Raw genomic sequence first — 20654 nt, forward strand, 5'->3', positions numbered from 1 at the left:
GTGAAACAAAGAAAAGGCCATTTGATTAATCATCGAAAATTGAGTTGTGAATCTCCTGACAAAAGGGAATTTTACTATTTAGATCTTTTGCAACTCTTTAAGCCATGGCGTACAGAAGAGGAACTACTTGGAGATTTTCTCAGTTATGAAGATTCATTCAATGCAACCAAGGATACCATAGAATGTCCTGTTTTTTCAAATTATCTGCAAATGTTGAAGAGGAAATACAGCAAAAAGCTACAATTGCAGCAGAGATTGCTAGAGACAGTTCTCAAGACAGTCAGAGTTCTGCTTCATTGAGTCAGGATCCACTAGGAGGACCAATTATCCAAAATGAAGCTGCCACTGCCATTGATGAAGTGGAAAGAGCCATGGAACAAGCTCAGGAGGATGTAGTTAACTTACAAGATTTGGAAAAAGAACTAAACGTTGAGCAGAGACAAATATATGACGAAGTCACAGAACAGATTGAGCATGGTTTATGTCATGAGAAAAAAGAGTGCTCATGTACATCATTTATGCCTGTCCGACTGTACGTGAGTGGAGAAGCAGGAACTGGAAAAAGTTTTCTGATTAAAGCAATTGCAACTTATCTGCAGAAAAGAACGGAGTCATCGCTGTCTTGTGTTGTTACCGCTCCAACTGGGTTGGCAGCAGATACCATTAAAGGAATAACTTTACACCGTTTATTGATGCTGCCAGTAGAGCATGATAATAAATTACAATACCACAAGCTATCTGGAGAAGCTTGTTGTGAAGTTTCAAGAGTCCTAAAGAAAATGAAACTTCTTATCATTGATGAGGTAAGCATGGTATCAAATGTAATGCTTGCTTTTGTGCATTTAAGAATGCAAGAAATTCTTAAAACAGAGTATGATGTGTTATTTGGAGGCAAACACATCATTGTTTTTGGAGATCTACTGCAGCTAACTCCACTGAAAGGACAACCAGTGTTTAAAATGCTTACGCATTAAGATACCAGGAAGTGCTTAGGAAGCATTGGAAATGTTAACATATGGTTAAATTTCAAATATGCAGAACTGCTTCAAAATATGCGACAGGCAAAGGATGAAGATTATAAAAATATTCTACAAGATGTAAGAATTGGAAAAGTAAGTGAGCATTGCAAAGAAGCTTTACATGCACAATTAATTTCAAATTTGTTTCCTAATGAAAACATTCTCCCAGAGAATATTTTTAAGAAAATTCCTGAAAACAAATCTGTCATATGCTTGATGCCAACTCTGCAAGAATGTTCAATCTTTAACAACAAAATGTTAAAGTTAGAAAATGAAGAGATTGTGAAACTGGAAGCAATTGATAAAATAGAGCATGAAGGAGCAACTATTATTTTGTCAGAAACGTTGAAATCAAAATTGGATTCTTTAGAGAAGACAATATCTAAAACTGCTGGTTTGGAAAAGACTCTGTATGCATCTTTAAATTGTCGTATAATTTTATGACGTAATTTACATGTGGAAAGAGGTTTAGTAAATGGAGCAATGGGTCATGTTGTTGATTTTGTGAATTACCGAAATAGAGATGGAATTGAATTTCTGAAAATTAAATTTGATGGTATTAAAGAAGTACAACAAATCAGTTGTTGTTCTGCTCGATTTTTGCTTGTGAAAGATTTATATGTCCGCCGAAAACAGTTTCCTGTTTCTTTGGCATATGTAGTGACTATTCATAAATCTCAAGGTTTAAGTGTAGATAGTGCTTTGGTAAATATTGGAAGTTCTGTGTTCAAGGAGGGTATGGCGTATGTTGCTTTATCTCGAGTCAGAACTTTATCTGGATTGTACTTGATTGATTTTGATGAGACAAAGATTAGTGCAGATCTAAATTGTGTAAAATAATATAATAGGTTAAGAAGAGAGTATGCTCCAAATTTACCTCAATATCCTCTATTTGAAAAGCGTGTAGTAGGCCGAAAAAGAAGAAATGAGAAAAATTGTAGTCAAGTTGTAGCAAAAAGAAAAATAGTAGATGAACCAGTAATTGTAAGCAGAAACGAAAAGGATTCAGTTAAAGATGTTGTTGGATTTCAGTTTGAAAACAGTTCTGGTGTCAACTGCTATGCTAATGTAGTGGTTAATGTTGATTTTTTTCTCCAAACTGTACAAGAACAGATTGTTGAAAATCGTGATCAAAGATTTTGTTGTTTGTTGAATTCTGTGTTTGAGAAATGTAGCAGTGATAGAACAAAAATACAAAGTGTTTCTGAAATTCGAAATGTTTTAGACATATGTTCTGGTCTAAATCAATTTTCACACAATATGCAGCAAGATTGTCAGGAATTTCTAATGTATATGCTTGTTGTTTTGCAAGATGAAGATATAGTTGTAGAAAATCTTTTTGGCCTTTCTTATAAATGGCAGCATAACTGCGACAATTGTTCCTTTTCAAGTACTACTTCAATAGACACTGAAAGATTTATATATTTGACTTTACCAGACTGCAAATCAGTGTCTTTTAATAATCTAGTTAGAGTAGCAAATCAAAACATGGTCTGTTCTCAATGTAAATCTGCAATGCTATCAACATTATTTATACAAAGATATGGACAGCATGTAATTTTAATGTTTCAACGATGTAGACCTGATGGAACTAAATTGACAACTTTAATTAAAAATGTTGTGGCTTCTCAATTATCAATTTCAGGAAGAACCTTTGCAACTGCAGCAATTATTTTCCATGATGGTCCTTCGACAACATCAGGACATTACACAGCTTATTTAAAATGTCAAAAAGGCTGGACTAATTGTAATGATACTCAATTGCTTTCACACAATGTTTGCCTTATCAGTTACCAAATTCTTACCTAGTATTCTTACAACCAAAATTTTAGGAAAGGTAATTGGCCTATGAAGATTGGAGCAGTTAATAAAACTGAGTCTGCTGTTCAAAATTACAGTGAGTGAGATTGATTAAGATATTAAAAAACTTGTAGTTGTCATAGAGGTAGTGTAAGTGTATCACATAGTGAGTGATATGACTATTATAGGAAATGTTAATCATGAGTAAGCCAGAGGTGAAAAGATAACTATTGTTTCATGATGTAAAAGATGTTGGAGGTTTTCTTTCAGAAACTCAGGTTAATGGAAGTATAAGAATACTTTCGAGTAATTTCCAAAGAAAAGGACTTTCCATATACTATTTGGCCTCGTGGAAAAGTATGTGGATCAAAAGTGAGTTAAGATATGTTTTTCCTAAATTTTACATTATTTATTGAAACGTTGTATGGGTTTTTTAAACACAATCTTTTTGATTGTGTTTTTTTTGCCCGCTGTCATATGATGAGTAATATTGAACTCACTGTTTTAATTGAAATTCAATATATTCTGAAAGCAGCAAAAATAAACCATATAACATGTTGTACAAGTTAAATTATATTTTGTATTATGAAGTATCTATTATACTCCCCTTGTCTCATGCTCACTCACCTTTTCCCACCCTCTGTCACTCCTCTTAACTCACCCTCACTGCCCTTCTCTCACCCTCCCTCTCCTCCCTTCCCTTATTCTACTTCCCTCACTTATTCCCATTCCCCATTCCTTAACTGCCCTTTCCCTCTCTCCCATCCACCACTTTCCAGCTGTCAGTCACTCTACTTCACTCCCCTTCCCCTTCTTTCCTTTCTTTGCTCCCTCAGTAATTCCCCTTCCCTTACTCACCTTACTCCACTTCACTCACTCCTTCTCTCACTCCTTCTGTCCTCTCACATCCTCACTCCTCTTCCCTCACTCTCTCACTCTTAGCCTCACTCTATCCGTCCTCTCACTCTCTCACTCCTCTTCTGCAACGCTCACTCCCTATAACTCACCCACACTCCCTCACTTACCTTTCTTTGCTCCCTTACTCAGTCCTTTTCTCTCACTCTTTCCTTCACTACCTCTATATCCTCACTCCCTCAGACCCCTTGTCTTACAATCACTCGCCTTTATCCACCCTCTATCACTCCTCTTTCCTCAACTTCACTGCCCTTCTCTCACCCTCCCTCACCCCGTTCCCTTATTCTACTTCCCTCACTTATCGTCATTCCCCATCCTTAACTGCCCTTCCTCTCACTCTCCTCCCGCAGTCACCTTTTCACAGTCCCTCTGCTTCACTCCCCTTCCCTTCTTTCCTTCGTTTGCTCCCTCAATCATTCTCTTTCCCTTACTCAACTTACTCCACTTTACTCACTCCTTCTCTCACTCCCTCTGTCCTCTCACTTCCTCACTCCTCTTCCCTCACTCCCTTTCTGTCACCCTCACTCCCTCTGTCTCCTCACTCTCTCACGCCCCTTCACTCACCCTCACTCACCTTCCATCCCTCATTGTCGTGAATGCACCCTCACTCACTCCCCCTTCCTTCTCACTCACTCCCCTTCCCTGACTCCCCTTTCCTCATTTAGTTTTGCTAACTCACATTCCTTTAGTATCTTACTCACCTTCAGTTCATTTCTCTCTCCTTCTCTTCCTCTCTGTCACTGAATCTGTCTGCCTCATTATCCTCTTAGTAATTTGCTCACCCTCTATTTTTTTTTCCCTCTCTTTGTCCTTCACCTTTCCTTTTCTGTGTCCTTCACTCCTACTTTATCTCTTAGTACCCTTTTTTGACTTTTAATCTCCTGCCTTGTTTCTTGTATTTTGAAATATATGTTATGAAAATTATAACTTTTTTTTTCCTCTTCCACAGATATTACATTTAGTAAAAATATGTAATTTAGTTTACATTACTTATAAGGTAAGTTTGACAAACAAAATTTAGTTTCTCATCACTCTTTTCCTTAACCTCACTACTCTTCTCTCACCCTCCCTCACCCCCGTTCCCTTACTCCACTTCCCTCACTTATTCTCATTCCCCATGTTTACTCCCCTTTCCTAACTCCCCTCCCACACTCAACTTCTTTCAGTCCCAATTCTTCACTTCCCTTTCCCTCTCTTTCCTTCCTTCGCTCCCTCACTCATTCCCCTTCCCTTACTCACCTTATTCCAATTCTCTCACTCCTTCTGTCACTCCCTCAGTCCTCTCACTTTCTCACTCCCCTTCCCTCACTCCCTCTCTCTTAGCCTTGCTCTCTCCATCCCTTCACTCTCTCACTCCTCTTCCGTCACACTCACTCCCAATAACTCACCCACACTCCCTCACTTACCTTTCTTTGCTCCCTCACTCAGTCCCTTTCTGTCACTCTTTCCTTCACTACCTCTATGTCCTCACTCCCTCAGTCCGCTTGTCTTACCCTCACTCACTTTTATCCACGCTCTTTCACCCATCTTTACTCACGCTCTCTGCCCTTCTCTCACCTTTCCTCCACCCCTTCCCTTACTCCGGTTCCCTCACTACCCCTCATTTACCATCCTTCTCTCCCCTTCCCTTTACTTTCATCCCCCACTCACCTTCTCTCAGTACCTATGTTTCAGTCCTCTTTCCCTCTATTTCCCTTCCTTCGCTCACTTACCTTACTCCACTTCACTCAGTCCTTCTCTCACTCCCTCTGTCCTGTCACATCCTCATTCTCCTTCCTTCACTTCCTCTCTCTTAGCCTCACTACCTCCGTCCCCTCACTCTCTCAGTCCCCTTCCCTCATGCTTACTCCCTTTAACTCTCCCACACTCCCTCACTTACCTTTCTATGCTCCCTCACTCAGTCCCCTTCTCTCACTCTTTCCTTCACTCCCTCTGTCTCCTCACTCCCTCGCTCCCCTTGTCTCACACTCACTTGCCTTTATCCACCCTCTATCACCACTCTTTCCTCAACCTCACTGCTCTTCTCTTACCCTTCCTCACCCCTAATCCCTTACTCCGCTTTCCTCACTTATCCTCATTCCCCATGTTCACTCATCTTCCCCTCACTCACCTCCCACACTCACCTTCTTTTAGTCCCCCTGCTTCACTTCCCTTCCCCTCTCTTCCCCTCCTTCGCTCCCTCACTTATTTTCCTTTCCTTTCTCACCGTACTCCACTTCACTCACTCCTTGAGAATATGTAAAGAATATAGCTATTTTTGGAAAATTGGAGGTAGTTCTAAAAAGAGCTGTTTTTTTCTTCTTTTTTATTTTTTTATTTCTTTTTAGTTTTTCCGAACGTTTTAAAAAAAAAATTGTATTTTTTTCAGAACAAAAACAAAACTAGGGAATGCCAAACTGCTCAACAGGAGCAAAAAAAAAGGGGGAAAATTAGGGATGGGTGGAGCAGCGGTGTTCCTCCTTCTTTCGAACAATTAATTCAATGCTCTGCTCCCTGTAGCAGAGTAGTTCATCACAGTGTTTGCATTTTATTTTTAAATCTCCAAACACCGGCTGGAAGTTCGGGAATAAATGTGCTGCTTCTCTTCCCGAAGGTGTTGCTGCTCCGGTGGAGGTGCTGGCGCCATCTCTTGGGGGATTGCGTGCCAGGTCCCTGGTGCTCTCCCTTGCTAAATTGTTTGGGTGCCTCCTCTGTACATGCCGGATCAAGTTGGCAGTCCCAAAACTATATTTGCGGGTGGGATCCCCACGTGACAAAGTTGTGTCACATATCTTGCAGGTCACTTTTGCTGCATTAACTTTTTTTTGCCCATCTGGGAAACTAAAGAACTTCCAAATGAAGTGCTCTTTCACTTTTCTCTGGGGGGTGTCCTCAGGTAGGAATTCCAGATCAGAGTCTGAAACCAGACATCTTTCCAAAAAAAGAAGTATTTTCAAGAAGAATGGAGAAGAGGTGTTCTCTCAGCAATTGCAAAGAGGTAGTGAGGGAAATGGGTGGAGACTTTCTATAGTTGTGTAAAAAACTGTTATTAACCAATCAAAAGTCTTGTTTTAAGGTCACATGGCTTGACGCGCACTTACGCTACGCGCTCCGGGGCGCTTCCGGGGGCGCTTCCGCGGCACGTACATGGGCGCTTACGAAGGCCCTTCCGGGGGCGCTTATGCGGGGCGAATGAATGACGTGTCGCTCGATTTTCGGAAATGAGTTTAAAAGTCAAAATACGGTTATTCAAAATCAAAAATACTACTTTTGTGAGTATGCCACTGAATGTCTTGCATTATTATTTACTTTAAATACATACATATATTTTTTTCGATCGCGGGAATAGCGCTACGTGTATGGCTGCGCTTACCGGTACGCGCTCCCTGAGCGCTCCAGGGTTTAAATATAAAAAAACTTGAAAAATACATTCCAAAAATAATTTTATAAAAATATAGAATATTGGAATAATTAGAAAAAAATATATCAATTAATAGCTATAAAAAATAGCTATTAAAAAAATTAATAATTCACTTAAAAAACCCCATAGGTTTGACACTCGTTATAGTTAGGAATTAGCATTTAAAAAACCTTTGAAATTCACTGAAAAAACCATAGGTTTGACACTCGTTATAGTTAGGAATTAGCATTTAAAAAACCTTTGAAATTCACTGAAAAAACCATATGTTTAACACTCATTATAGTTAGGAATTAGCATTTAAAAAACCTTTGAAATCCACTGAAAAAACCCTAGGTTTCACACCAGTTATAGTTAGCTGAACATTTTACTCATACAAAACCATTGAAATTCCCACGTTATAGTTAGTTGTACTCACTATAACTCACGCGCCCGCAATCCACTGCTGATGATGTCACATATTACATCATTCATGACATGGTCAGTGACATCACTGATGACATCTCAAATGACATCACTGATGACATTACTGATGACATCTCAAATGACATCACTGATGACATCACTGATGACATCATTCATGAGATAATACAATGCACCTCCTCACTCTCTAATCTAACCTTTGATACACCCTGTATTAAATACAGAATACCATTCTTGAAACCATTGACACACCAACACCAGTTACTACATACGCACTCACTGATTCCTAAGTCTACACACACATCCACTCATTCACCCATACAATCACTCATACATACAGTCACTCATCAATACAACACTATCATATGCACTCATACACCTATACAGACACTCACACACTGCCACTCATCCATGGAGTTACTCACGCACCTAGTCAAACATGCAAAGAATCAATCACACTCCCATTTCTTCATCTATACAGTTATACACACAAAACCTTACTTATTCAAACATATACTAACTGTTGGACCTGCGATGGGCAAGCCCAGCACAAAGGGGGTAGCTAGGCTCAAGTGACGAGGCAAGTGAAGGCTGTAGTGTTAAGCCGGCTCTGACCCAATAATAACTCCCTGCACACCACACAAAAAGAAGGACACCACACCACTGTTATAGAAAAATACGTTTCGTTTATGTAAAAGTTCTCTGGGTTTGAAGGAAGTTCACTTAGGTAATCACATTCACATTTCTTACATGGGTTTGATTAGCTGTGTACTGGTTTCTCAGGACTAAATAGTTGGACTCTAATAAATAAATATACTGGATAAATATCAGGATTCAATACATTAGAATAAATATCAGCAATGACTGGAATAAATATCAGCAATGACTGGAATAAATATCAGCAATGACTGGAATAAATATCAGCAATGACTGGAATAAATATCAGCAATGACTGGAATAAATATCAGCAATGACTGGAATAAATATCACAGGGTCATTCTGGTATCGCTGCCACCAATTAATCACTTTCAGGGTAAACACATTACGTTTGTCATTCAATGCGGAATGCGTGCTCTTACAGTTTTTGAAGTGTTCACGGGTTCGGGCTCTCTGGGCACAAGATACGCGTGATAATCCCTTAATTGCACTCACAACTCATTGCGCGTATATCTGGAAGATAAAGGCATAAAATGACTACGGCAATTACACTCCGCGGTCAGCCGGTTCAATGCTACTGCTGCCGGAGGAGTCTGTGCGCTTCTGTCAGCGCAGGCGGGGTTTCCAAAGGCGGCTCCAGTTCACGAGTCTTCGGACCGTCGAACGGGCTGCCGGAGGGGCCAAAACACCTGCGCGCACAGTTCAAAATGAGACCGCATCACAGTTCCACAACAACGCGGCAACTTCAGGGGTAGAGACGGCCCACCTCACTTCGGCGGCGCCGGTAAGCGCTCCAGTCAGTATGGCACTTCTCCCAAGGGCGAAGGGGGGTTCCAGGGGCTCCGCGATCCTCCCTCCGAGCTCACTCACGGGGGGGTTCCCGCCCACACACCAGCTCCCAAGTCACTTGGGCAGGGCAGAGACAGTAATCTCGCCCCAATGAAGGCCAGCCTTTCCCCACCCCAGCGCAGCACCTCACCTTCTATCCACAAACAGCGCGTCGACGGCGGTGGGTTCGGAGAAGTCCGAACGCCCGCCAGGAGGCACTTAAGTTGAAGGTGGCACTTTAAGAGTTGCGGTTGCGATCTCACCACTGGGGGGGCGGGGAGGCTCTAACTATGGCCAAAGTCTCTGAGGGGCAATTGGGCACTCGCTGACCAGGCGCTGAAGGCTAGAGGACACTGCTAACGCTTCTGACTGGAACGCCAGTCAGGGTCCACGCCAGCAACCTCTGCTGCTCTTCTGCCTGAACTATCAGCTGCCTCAGGGGGTTAACAGGGCAGGTGTCAATCTGGGGTCAAGTCCTCTTCTTCTGGTGTTCTTTGATCATTCTTCTCCAACATGGCTGCCAGGGACTGGGCCTTTTATAGCCAGTGCCCTAGGATGCCAGCACGAGCCAGAAGGTTCTAGAACCTTCCCTGGCTATGTCAATGACATGGCCCTTTCAAGGTATCTTTTTGGTCATGAGGAGCCACCGTACTGGGCTTCCTAAGGCAGCCATTTTGTGTACTTGTAACTCCTGAGGGGATTCCTGTCAGGTTTGCAGGTGACACAAACTGCGCCAAAACCTTCAAAGGGTCAGAGGTCAGAGGGGCTCCAATGGGAGTCACTCTCATAGGGGACAATGGTGTCCACCATTTTAGGGTTGACAACCCCAGTTGGTTATGCCACCGGTTCCGTCAGGCGCCTTGTACATAGGTGCCAGGAACTTGGTGAGCAACTGGGCATCAAAGAGCATCTAGCCCCATGGGACAACACACAAAAAGGTCCTGGTAGACAAAGAAAAAGCGACACATTTTAGGAGGCACGGGGGAACAAAATAAATCATAGTGTGAGGGGACTCTCAGAAGCAGACATGTCTAACACTAACACACACTTACTCTCTTTTACAACCACTGATACAAGTACACATTGATCCACACAGCCACTCGCACAATCACTGGCTCTCATGTATAGTCATTTATATATGCCAACTCTCACATGCACTGTGTTTTACATATGTACTTACTTGGACATGTATCACTGAGATATCCATTCACACACCAACACACCCATGCACACAGTCAACCGCCCATACAGTTGTTTCCTCATGCACTCTTGAACCCATACACAAAGTGAATCAACTGCTCACACATCTATGCACAGAGTCACACAACTCCCAGTCACCAACACACACACTCAGCCTCACATACAAATACTTGGGCAACCAATCAATAACCCATATAGCCACTCATTTAGCTACTGATCAACACATGCAGGAGCTTACACAACAACAGACATAATGATACACACATTCAGACAATTTACTCACTAACCCATGCATTCAGTAAGACACATTTAATCACTCACTCATACAGTCAGTCACGCACCTACTAAAACCTTCATGCAGACACTTATACATCTACTCATTCTTCAATATGTAAAACATATTTAAACTTTACAGAAACACACAGTCGCTGGATGATGTCATCAGTGATGTCATCAATGATGTCATTTGAGATGTCATCAGTGATGTCATCAGTGATGTCATTTGAGATGTCATCAGTGATGTCATCAGTGATGTCACTGACCATGTCATGAATGATGTAATATGTGACATCATCAGCAGTGGATTGCGGGCGCGCGAGTTATAGTGAGTACAACTAACTATAACAAGGGAATTTCAATGGTTTTGTATGAGTAAAATGTTCAGCTAACTATAACTGGTGTGGAAGCTATGGTTTTTTCAGTGAATTTCAAATGTTTTTTAAATGCTAATTCCTAACTATAACGAGTGTTAAACCTATGGTGTTTTCAGTGAATATATATATATATATATGTATATATATATATATATATATATATATATATATATATATATATATATATATATATATATATATATATTCACTCACAGAAACAAGGGTTACAGGGACAATATACTCAGGAAATGTAATACAAAAAACTTTATATATTCACTGAAAAAATCCATGGTTACAGGGATGGTATCTGACCATGTCATGAGTGATGTAATATGTGAGATCATAAGCAGTTCATTGTCGCGGGTGCGAGTTAACTGCATTTCTCTAGTTTTGTACGAGTGAAATGTCAGCCTAACTATAAGGTCCCTGTAATAGGGCTGGGCGGCAAACTCTGCTCCTTCGGCGGAATTTGCTTAGTTTTGCTACTCCTCGCTCTGCCTGGAGCACAAAGTTTAGCAAAAATTCTGCTCTGCTATACAGTGGACTTTACCAGCTCCGGGCCACCCCTATGTATGGGTGAATAATTGCAATTGTCTGTGTCTGTCTGTGTCAGTCTGTGCCTATGATGGTGGCACTCAGCAAGCTGGTTGCAGCTTGGTAGGAGAGTGTGATCTGATCACTACTCAATAATACTAGCAGCCAATCTTTGCTCTTCAATACAGGTCCTATTAGCAGAAACAAGGCTGCATCACAGGCGCACACCTGCTGGTGGACTGACAGCGCAACCAGTGGTCAACTAGAGTCCTAATTCCACCGGCTTGGCTGAGGCAACCACCCTTGCTGGTTTTCAAACAGTCCTCTTGGTGGCGTGGGAGCCAAACTGGAGCAGTGAGTGTTGGGTTTGGAGCTCTTGTACACTTTTGCTGTTTTGCTCCCTTTTTCCCAAATTTGCAAAAATGCTCAGTAAGGGCGAGGAACGTTTGCGGGTGAGATGCGGTAACCATTAGTGTGCAAGGTTGAATGAATGGGATGAGGGACAGTTGTAGGGTACTAGGAAGGGAGGGATTGTTTAATGGAGGAAGTGACAGAGGCTGCCTATAAGGTGGGGTTCTGCAGAAGCCAGCAGGATGAGCTGGAGGATTTGCTGATTCTGTTTGTTTTTAATGTGTTTGCACAGTTTTCTTGATGGTTTGAAAAGCCACCCTCTCACGCCGCCTGCTTAGGGACTTACGAAGCCTATGGCTTTCCTAGGAATTTAGCCTGGCCGAGGGGTGCTTCAGGCCAGTCAGGCTAGTCACAAGAGGATGTAGGGGAATTGACTTACACAGGTGAGGCGTGAAAGCAATGGTGAATCAGTTAGTCACTGCTTAATTTGCATTTTTAAAGGCTAGTTCATTTTTGAACAGGTTGTGTTTTGGTTTGATTAAATTGTATCCACATGGTGTTTAGTCTCATTGTTTAGGGAGCGTTTTCAGGCGTCTATGTTTGCACAGCATTTAATTCATTGATATGATGTGATTTGACAGTTTTGTAAAACGCGACTATCACTCCAAAGGGAACATCCTGGCGCTATGCGGAGGGGGATACACATGTGATATATCATAGTTAAATGAGTGAGAAGCAAAATGAATCGGTGGACCCAAAGAACCAGGTCTTCAGGGCTTTCCTTAAGTATATTTCTGATTCCATCAACCTCAGTTGTATTGGCATGAAGTTGCATGCTATGGTTTCTAGAACTGCCAAAGATTTACCTCCTTTTATGTTGCACATGTGGGCAGGTTGTTTGAGGAGGTTAGCTGAGGAGAATCTAAGTGTCCTAACAGTGGTGTAAGGGGGGGTTAGTACTAGATGTGCCGCAGTATGTTGTACAATCTGTAGCTTTTCTAATACTTGTTCATTAGCTCCTGCAAGTAGGCTGTTGCAGTAGTCTAATCTAGACAATATAAGTGCTACCGCCACTGTCTTCCTTGCAGTAAAGAGAATGTGATCAAAAAGCTTTTTAAGAGTTTTGATGAGGTTCAATTATTATTATTATTATTATTATTATTAGTGTATCTTATATAGCGCGCAGCTACCCCAACGGGGTGTCCCAGCGCTCCTTCGTGTGTGCTGAGACTTACTTAGGTGACCATGTCCCAGCAACTGAGCTTGAGGCCGAAATAAAAGAGAGGCATCAAATTTTCTCCCCAGATTCTTAGCCACTTCCACTCTGTTAGGTGGAGCAGGCGCGTCTTCTGGCCATCATTGAATTGGCTTTAAGGGATTGTCCTTCCCTGTTAGCAAGATCCCTGTTTTTTCCTTGTTACATTTGAGATGATTGTGCTTCATCCAAAGGATGGCTTCTGGTTGGCTTAGCTTAAAGTTAAGCTCTGCTTTATTCCTGTCTTTATCTAAGAATAGGATCAATTATGTGGCAGCTGCATAGAATGTTGTTTCGATGTTAAAAGAGGATATTAGCGAAATAAGCGTGACCAAAAGAGGTCTTACGGATCAGCCCAGAGGGACGCCTGAAGTAATGGAGCGTTCAGTTGAGAGGAAGGGTCCTAGATCTACTGTTTGTCTGTGGTTAGTAAGGAAGGATTTTATCCAGGCCAATGCAGTGCCAGATATGCTGCAATTTTTTATCCGAGCTATGAGAATGTCGTGTGAAATAGTATCAAATGCTGCCGACAAATCCAATAAGGTCAGCACTGCATTTTTTCCTTTTTCCATGGTTAGTTTCAGTGTGTCCACTATTTCCAGTAGTCTAAAGTGATTTTACCCAGAATTGGTAGTAAACATATCGGGCGAAGGTTGGAGAGCGTGGACGGGTCCATGGTCTGTTTTTTTCTGAAGGGGTTTGACAATTGCCAGTTTCCATTCTGCAGGAACTGTGGCTGTGACCAGGGATGAATTAACTGTATTGTTAATTACTGGGTTGATGATGTCTACGATCTTATGAATTACCGCAGGAGGGCATGCATCAAAAGGAGAGCCAGATTTACAAGCAGTAATGGCTTGATGCGACTGATCAAGTGACATTTTCTCAAAGACCTGGAGGGGCAGTCCTATATGAGTGGGATCAGGCATTAAGTCTGGGTCCTGGGTGGGTAGGGTGGTAAATTCTTTTTGGGTGGTGACAATTTTTTGCCTAAAGAAGATAAAAACATGATTGCATAGCGTCTGTGATGGGGTAATTTCCCTGACTAACATTTTTGGGTTAGTGAAGGACTTTACAATTGTGAAGATCGTTTTCTGATCATGTTGTGCATCTAGAATATTTTTTCTGAAATACTCTTTTTTGCTAGCTTAATTTGAAGATGGTATTTTTTTTATACTTATTTTGAAGAGGTTTAATTCTTCTGAGGTGTAGGCTTCGTTCAAGCTGTTTACATTTAAGGTGGAGCTCTGCTAAAATGAGTGTAAACCAGGGTGCTGAAATTTTGAGTTTTTATTTGTTTTTTAATTATTTTAAGGGAGCTAGCTTGTTAATGATCGATGTGATCCATTTGTGGAAAGTTAGGTGTCATTTAGGGTGTTTCCTGACAGAGTGGGGATGGATGCACATGCCAGTGTGGCAATTCTGTGTTTGCTACCATCTTGGCCTAGTTACGGTGACAGGAGAGTAATTCGATTGGGAGGGAAATTCATGTCTGAGGTATTAATGTTGAATTGGATTAGCATGTGGTCTGACCAGACTTGGGGAACCGTTAACCGTTTAGTAAAGAACAAATTGAGCAGACTCCATCAGGCGGGCAGTAAAGCAATGCTCCTATAAAGGAGGTAAAGCCATTCAGTTTAAAACAGACTTTTTGTCTCTTTCAGGTTGGCAATGTCAACGTTTATACATCGAAAGCAGTCATGGAAGAAAATAGCCACTCCCTCTCCTCTTGTTTCTTTTCTATCTTGGGTACATATAGTATATTTATGGGAGAGTGCTGGTACAATGTGGGGATTACACCGTTCCTTAAGCTACATTTAAGTGATAACGTCGAAATCGAGTTATAACTCAACAAACATTTCTTCAATGTCTAGAGTGTATTTCAAAGAGATCGCACATTTATAAGCCCTCATTTAGCTGTTGGTTCAATAATGTGTCATTCAACGTTTTGGATCTTATATCTGTGAATTTAAGGTCCTTTCTGCATTTGAGACATGTTAATGGGCCCCTAATTTTGCAGAGTTTCAATCCGCAATAACATTTCACTCCCATGTTCAATGGATTTAAAAGGTCTGATGACATTACAGTACCTGGGGGAGGTCGGGCAGCTTGACTGGCCCTGGCCTCGTTCCGGACACGGATGGGTGCAGACGGGCTTGGGAGGGAGGAAAGGGGGGGCAAGCATCATCGACAACCATTTGTGTGTGTAAACGGCCGCTTTATTGAAACAGGTGCACATGACACTTTAATAAAACTGGCAATTTGCCTTACAAAACTAAAACCTCTCTAAACATCGAATTACCTGACCCCTTGACATTTCCTCCCCCCACCCCTACAATCCCCACATGATAAAACTCCCCACCCTGCAACATACAATACATAACTTGCAATACAATAAATAATACACAATCTTATCACCTAACATTAGAACTCCTACCGACCCAAGACCTACAATCCTATTTGCCTTCCTGCAACTGTAACTAACGACCCTCTAATGTAAACTTCCAAACTGCTTAACCTTTCCCCGCTCCTGTTCACCAACTCCCTAAACTTACTGATAAACTACCAAACTCCAGCCAAACTTGACCAACTTCAAAAACAACTCCGCCAGCACCTGTTCCAAGCGACACAGTGCAGAAACTTAACCCCCTATGCACCTGTTCCAACAAAGGCCCCTATCCAAAACCCCCATAAAACAAAAGCCTCCCCAAAAAACCTAAGCCCAGGGAGGGTGGGTGGGGACAGACCGAAACCCTGTCTACAGCGCTCCCAGCCACCAGGTCACCAGAACCTAAAATGGTGGCTGGGCAAGCGCGAAACAGCTATTCATACCCTTTGGGCTTCTATTTAAAAATGGGCTGCCTTTGGGCTATTCCCCAGGCAGCCCAAAGCAGCAAAATCGCTGCTCCCTGCTCACCCCCTCTCCCAAATCTGCCCGGGGGCAGACCTCGCGGTGCTCGACTGCCCCCCAAACCCTCCTTGGGAGGGAGGAAAGGGGGGCAAGCATCACCGACAACCATTTGTGTGTGTAAAAGGCTGCTTTATTGAAATAGGTGCACATCACACTTTATTAAACCTGGCAATTCGCAAACTAAAACCTCTCTAAAGATCGAATTACCTGACCTCTTGACATTTCCTCACCCCACCCCACGATCCCCACATGATAAAAACCCCACCCTGCAACATACAATACATAACTTGCAATACATTAAATAATACTCAATCTTATCACCTAACATTAGAACTCCTACCCTCCCAAGACCTACAATCCTATTTGCCGTCTTGCAACTGTAACTAACGACCCTCTAATGTAAACTTCCAAACCGCTTAACCTTTCCCCGCTCCTGTTCACCAACTCCCCAAATTTAACGATAAACTACCAAACTCCTGCAAAACTTGGCCAACTTCAAAAACAACTCCACCACCCAGGAAAAGGCGGACGGGTAGGTGCTTACACCGTCTCCACCTTTTCCTGCCACCCACCCCCAAGAACAAGCGCCCTGACGCCTTTCCCCCTCGGTCCTTCTCTCCCGCCGTACACCCAACAGCCTGGACAAAACCTCCCGTATTTCCAGCAGATAAATGTCCATGCCCAAGTGTGAAAGGTGAACCCCGTCACCCCTGAACAATTCCGGCGCGTCGTACCGAATATCCCGGTGCCAGACCCGTGAAAACCCCAGGTACCTGCAGAATCGAACCATGTCTACATTGATCTTCCGTAAACAAAAATCAAAAGGGGGAGGGAAGAGGTAGTGCTAGGAAGCACTCAGGTGGATGCACCCTCCTCCAGTCAATGGTATCAATAAACAACAAGATCCACCTCTAAGAGGTTAACTGTGCGCCTAGGTTTCAGAGGCACACACAGTATTTGTTAAAATACCCCTCACACACCAAAAGGGCCCTTGGTGTCATGCTTCATCATCGGGGTCTTCCCGCCCCGCTGCGGGACGGGGTGTGCTACGACTGGCGATTATGCTGGAGCACTTGAATATTGTAAGTGCTATGTGAGGTGTATTTGATTGAGTGCAAGTAGGGTCAGGGGTGAATGAACAAGTGAGGTTAAAAAATTACCTGGCCTTATGGTAACAAAAACTTTTTATTGGTCATAGGCTGGTATTATTAAAAAATGTGCGTCGGAGAGACCAAAGCTATTAATGAGCTGGTACTCCTGGTGATGTCAACATGTTTCGAGGCTTTACATGCCTCTTCGTCAGGATGGAGTCAGATCCCTCTGTCACTCATTAGGGTTGCCATCTGAATGTGCAAGGTGTATATACAAGTGAAAGTAAAAGTACGATACCTATGCGGTGTGGAAATAATTCTAGTTCTAGCCCTGTCAGTATTTCTGAATTATGAGCCTGTAAGATAAATGGGAGAGCACACAGTTACTCGCCGTGCGCTTCCCAATGCGCATATATATGTCACCTGTGGAAGAGAGACTATAGTGACATATAGTGATTTTTTGATTTGAGAAAGTCTCATACCTTACAACTAAATGCTGTGACCTGTTTAAGGAGAAAAAGATACTACATGACAAGACATACACATAACAGAAAACACACACTCTATATCGTGATGGTCATGGTACACAATGGTGAGCTGTAAAAGGATTCAAGTAAGGAGACATGTTAATATGCTGGATACATACTGATAATGAAAGGAGTCAGTGCCCCATGAGCCGGTCAGGAAGCGGGGTAAATGAGACTCTCACCTGTTGGTGAGAGGTAAGTATGAAGACAAAGTTAAGTTCCTGTTGGTGAGAAGTTGAAAGTCAAAGGTCCAGACTTTCCTAACGTGGCTATGCCGTACTCACTACTTAGCGACCAGTCCTCGCATCCTCCCTCGTCCGCAGCTTCTGTGATGTGAAAGGGAGCAGAGGACGAAACTTTTTTATACTTTACTTAATTGGTTAAGTTCTTGCACTGGTGTCGGCGAAAGGACACCACGAGTGTGGTTTTAGACTAGACCGGGTGGAGCTTCGTGGGTTAGAGCAGTGCACGGTGGCCATTTTGGAAAACTCGGGTGTGTCACGCGTATGCTGCCTGACTAGAGAGGTATCACCTAGGTGGTAACTGGACCGCAAGTAATATTATTGTTGTGCTGGTCCCTAGAAAACGCCCTAATTTTGCGCCTAACCCCGTTTCGGAGCCTCTATGTGTTCTAGAGCTGCGCATGCGCCAGGCTGTATTCTGCTCTATGATGATTCTTTCCCGACTGCCATTTTGGAATGGGAAGGTGGTCTGCATTCAATGTGGAGAAAGGATTGATTCTTAGTGCATGCAGTTCACACATATGTGTAGTCATTGGAAATTTTGATAGTAACATGATGATTACTAAGGTGATTTTTAAGAGACCTTAATTTACTTATCTACATACAGATTATTTGTCATGCAAGGCTACATGTGTGCATGCAGAAGGTGAAACATGCAGGTTAGTATTCTAGGAGGTCAAAGGGCAGAGTGGTTGTGGTACTGGGCTAGGGTCTATTTTTGGTTCAGTTGTGGCCAAGGTATCTCATCATTGAGCCCTGTGATGTGTGTCCCTAGACGGCGCACCCATCGTTGCTCTTTCTCCAAGAGGTTATTTTCACTTCTGATAGATTCGATAACAGTCCAACGCAGGTCTTGAATGTTATGACCCATTGTTAAATAATGACTGGCCATTTTGGTTGTGGTTTTTTTGCAACGTATGTTGCTTTTATGTTCGCCAATGCGTATTTTCACTGGTCTAGATGTCATTCCGACATATTCTTTGGCACAGGGGCATGTGATTAAATATACAACATTTCTGCTGTTGTAGTTAGTGAAAGTACGTTGTTCCCAAGTAGTGCCATTAGTGAACTCAATTGTTCTACTTTTTCTGGTTAGTTCGCAGGTGCTGCATGAGCCACATGGATGGTGGCCTTTTATAGATGTTATTCTAGTAGGGTGGACGTCTGTTGTGGTTCTTGGTCTGCTGTGAACCAAAATGTCTCTGAGATTATTTCCCCTTCTATGAGAAAACATTGGTTTGGGAAAATTTAAGGAGCCACAGTTCAGGATTTTCCAATGTTTATTTACTATTTTGGAGATTTTATTGGAGTTGGTGTTATATGTTGTAACACATATAGGGCGGATTTCTTGTTCCTTAGGCCCCTTGGGTTCTAGCAGGGCGTCTCTGTTGTTATTTCTTGCCCTTTTTAAACCTTTCTTGACAATCCTCGCTGGGTAGTGTCTGTTGAGTAGTTTTTGTTCAAGGTCAGTTGCTTGACTCTTGAACTCTGAAATGTCAGAACAGTTTCTCCTCAGGTGAAGGAATTGCCAGTAGGGGAGATTGTCCCGCAGGTGTCTCGGATGAAAACTGTTATGTAGTAGGAGACCGTTTTTGGCGGTAGGTTTGAAGTGGGTACAGGTCTGAAGTCTACCTTGGTTCGGGTAAATGTTGAGGTCTAAAAACACCAAACTCTGATTGGATACTCGATGCGTGAATTTGAGAAACCTATCTTGCTGGTTGAGCCAGACCATAAACTTTTGAACAGAGTGAGTGTCACCCCTCCAAATTACAAGCACATCATCGATGTAGCGTTTCCATGTGACTATATGGTCACTTTACGGGTTCTGTTGTTGGAGGATTTGTGTGGTCTCCAAATGGTGGACATAGAGACCAGCCAGGCTGGGAGCAAATGTGCTCCCCATGCTGGTCCCATGTTTTTGTAAATAGTGAGTGCCCTCGTAAAGAAAGAAGTTGTATTTCAGTGCCTGGCTGATGCACTCCAAAACTACATGCCTAGGGGTCTGGTAATCCCAGGGTGTAGCGAACAGTACTTCCTCAATGATTTCCACTGTTTCTCTGTGGGGAAGACTCGTGTACAGGCTTTCCACATCCAACCCGAGTAAGAGGTCTTGCTCCGGGTCGAATGGGAGTTCCTCAATCAGTTGGAGTACCGCCTTGGTATCTTTCAGATAGGTGTTGGTTGCCTGTACAATGGGTCTCTAGAATGCGTCCGCGAATCTTGAGAGGGGTTCCAATATAGAGCCGATGCCAGATACTTTAGGGCGGCCAGGTGGATAGGCCGCCTCTTTGTGACTCTTAGGTATTGTATAGAAATAGGGTGTTATGGGATTACATTGGATGAGGAAGTCTGCCTCTTTCTTTGATATCCAATCATGAGCTGTTGCCTCTTCTACCATCATGAGAATGCGGATACGGATATCTTCAGTTGGATCATCCCGTAGTATCTCATAGTTCCTTTTGTCGTCTAGTAATTTCCTGCATTCTCTGTCATAGTTAGGCTGGGTTTGGATGACAATTGCGCCCCCCTTGTCAGCTGGTTTGATGACAATATCAGAATTGCTTGTTAATTCCCGTAGAGCCTCTTTTTCTTTCAGTGAGGTATTTTGGAAGGTCTCAGTGTCATTGGCTGGTAGGTTTGTTAGGTCCTCCATCACAGCTTTTTCGAAGGTCAGTATCTCCACAGGTATAGTGGAGTCCAGGGGAGTGAAAGTTGATTTGTTCCTTAGCCCTGTATCTGTTTGATCATTGTCATTCATTTCGATGTCCTTAGACTCTTTAAAGAATGCACTAAGTTTGAGTTTGCGTATGACTTCCTTAATTTCTTGACAAACCTTGAATTGATCCATTCT

Source organism: Lissotriton helveticus, chromosome 8 (assembly GCF_964261635.1).
Source record: "Lissotriton helveticus chromosome 8, aLisHel1.1, whole genome shotgun sequence".
Classification (NCBI taxonomy): Eukaryota; Metazoa; Chordata; class Amphibia; order Caudata; family Salamandridae; genus Lissotriton; species Lissotriton helveticus.